The sequence below is a fragment of the Cyprinodon variegatus genome, unplaced genomic scaffold (genome assembly GCF_000732505.1).
Source record: "Cyprinodon variegatus isolate N-32 unplaced genomic scaffold, C_variegatus-1.0 Scaffold11, whole genome shotgun sequence".
Classification (NCBI taxonomy): domain Eukaryota; kingdom Metazoa; phylum Chordata; class Actinopteri; order Cyprinodontiformes; family Cyprinodontidae; genus Cyprinodon; species Cyprinodon variegatus.
This window is the reverse complement of record NW_015150464.1, coordinates 1,500,485-1,503,635: the sequence shown is the minus strand read 5'-3', so window position 1 is coordinate 1,503,635 and position 3,151 is coordinate 1,500,485.

Here is a 3,151-nt window from a genome sequence, read left to right as displayed (position 1 = left end):
TATTAGCTGCACAGCGTCCGTAGAAACAAATCTGTTCATTCAGTTCCATAAATGTAGCTACATGAAAGAAATAAAGTGAGGAAGCAAAGCGCATTGAAGCTAACGAAGTGCATTACACACTTATTAAAGTAATTTTCACTTTGCCTTCCAGACCTGGCCAAAAACACTTTCAAATTCTCATTGTACTCCAAGGTAGAGCTATCCCCCTCCCCCCCTTCCTCTTGTTAACTTTGAAGTAAGCTCAAAAACGTAAAGGTAGACAGGGGTGGCATCAAATAATCAGCAACTTCAAAAAGCATGCTGCCACTTAGCACTCCTAAAGCTAATGTCCCCGAGACATTCAGGATGGAAATTATTCAAACTCATTTAGTGGCTGCAAATTGGTCGAAGTTCAATCAGAAAACAGACTGACACCGAACAAGAAGCGCAGCCTAATTATACTTGTTTGTCAAATGAAAATTTCATTTGGGCCGAAATGAAACCTTCCAGCAACTTCTTTTAAGGTGAGCTTCTAGTTGTATTATCAGCTAAATGCAGTAAAATCCATAATCATGTGATGATAATGAAAATGGAGCCAATGTTAACATTCAGGCTTCCAATGCCCCGGGCGTGTGGAGATAAAAATTAAGTACCATAGTCCTCTGCCAGGCACGCTGACACTTGGGCTGGTCTTTAGCCTCTTAGATGCGTTTTTGCATTTTAAAAACTTTATCAAAGCACTGTTGCAATGTGGAAAATGTCAACGTGAAATGCACTGAAGGCAAATTGGAATTTCATTAATAGTAAAATTATTGCTTTTGACTGATGTATTACTATGCTTGTTAAAAGCCGGGGAGTGGAACGCTCGTCTGTCTAGTCGGCAGCCTTGCCTCCTCCTGTCCTGTGCCATTTGCTGAAAGTTGGAGATCTACTTTCCAACTGAAAAATTGAAATACAAAGTTGTTAAAGTGGCAAGAAGGGGATGACATCAAGTCCAATGCTTTTATTTATCACAATACAAGTGCTGAGGCTTCCAACATGATCGAAGAGAAACAGGGACACGGTTACCATGCGTTAACAGCCTCCTGTATGCTGCTCAGCAATGGGGGTCATCATCAATAGAGATATTGAAAAGGTAATAGATTATTTCATTTTAACACAACAGGAAGCATTCATGTCCAATAAGAGGCTCTGTTAAAGTGTGCAAAAAGAATATGCATGACCTTAATTCAGTTGATCCGGCTGCAGTCATTAGTTAGTCTTGGTGACTCCTGAACTTAACCTGAGACGGAAGGTCAGGGATCAGTTTCACAGGTAAAACAGGCGAAGCTGCAAAGAAGGTATCAGTGGAGGGAGACGTCCGTTGGTGTTTATTGATCTGCCTAATGATCCTTCCTGTCTGTGTTGTCAATAATGGAGGCGGAGGCAGGAAAACCCCGTCTGATAGAGGCCAGCCAAACACGGCAAATTAGTTTTAAAGGAAAAATAAATTAATAAATGCTCTCTTGTGGGCATTTATGTTGAAAAATGTATCAGTCTTACCCGACAGAATAAGATAAAATAAAAAAAAGCAATTTATATTTATCAAATTTGAACAATTTGAATGAAAAATGTGTTTGTTTGGCTCGTTAAGGGTCCTGATTCCTGCTAACATGTTGGAGAGGAAAAATTGTTTTTCTTAGAAAAAAAAGAAATTCATAAAAAACAAACTATCATTAGATCAAGAATTAATCATCATTATCTTTTATTTTCTTATTTTTTCCGACAATTGCACTGGAAAAAAAAAATGAAATCTAGATAAGTAATTTTTTCTTAAAATAAGTGCATTTGTTCTTCCATTGAGGAGGTAAAAGAGTCATTTTGCCAACGGAACGAGACAATTTACACTTAAAATAAGAAAACACAATTGCATTGTCTTATTTCAAGTGCATATTATCTAATTAGCTTATTTTAAGAATAAAAATACTAATTCCGTGGGCAAACTATTTAATTTACCTACTCAAATTAGGGGTACGGTATATACTATTAATTTAGGATTTGTTTACTTATTTCTAGATAGTTTTTCCAGTGTGGATCACTGTTCTGTTAAGATAAGCTTTGTTTATTTTTAAATAATGTGTTTAAAATGTTTTAAATTCCTTTCAGCAGTGAAAAAAACAGTATTTAAAAAGAATTGTGTTGAAATAATGCTGTGTTTATTATTTGTTGTACTATTGGAACATGCTGGACTGAAATATCCAACATCGTTTTTTCCTATTTATTCTGTTGGTTTAACAATAGATTCAACATATTTTCTCATTTAAACGTAGAAAATAAAATATAAACAAATTTATTTAAACAAGAAACCAGATTCTCTTTTTTTTGTTCTACTTCACAGCCTTTCTGCTGTAATCGCCAAGCGGCCCACAGCACTACCTTTCATGATAACATCTACTTTTACCATCACTTACCAATTATATCACCACCTTGTTCCACACAAGCTTTCAGTAATTTAAAAGAATTTCCCTCCAAACAATGTTGTCTCGCCTTTCATCTGGTCTAATGACAGCATTAATTGGATTTGTAATGATGTTTTAGGCAAACTTATTTCAGCAGCCATCTTCCAGGCTCTGGCCCTGTGATAACTGTGAGCAGAGCATGTCTGGCATACAGGATTTATAGTAGAAATCTGACCTCTTGTGTCTTATTATGGAAGTGCAGGTACTTCAGTGGAGTCATTCTGACTACAGGTTTTATTTTGACTGGAGTTTGATTGTCTGTAACTCCAGATAATGTGACTAAAGCTGTTTGTTCTGGCTGAATTTAGAAGGACATGCCAGTTTGGTTACAGCTGAGATGTCATCACATGCTTTCTGATGTCCCTTAATCCCTTAACAATGATTGGTTAAATAAAATAACAAAGAACAGGATGAAAAATCATTGCTTATGGTTTCTTGCAAAGATATTCATACCCAAATTTTACTTTTTCCATTCATGTATTTTATTGGGAAATTGAAATTTCCCAAGGATCTAGAAATAAGTAAAATTTTTCTTTAATTAAGTGTATTTACCCTTAATTTTAGTAGGTCAGTAAGATGATCTGCTAATTGAATGAGTAATTTTACCCTTAACCTCTTACACCCTCAGGGGGTATAAATACATTTCTGCCTGACAAAAACACACAAAAGTAAAT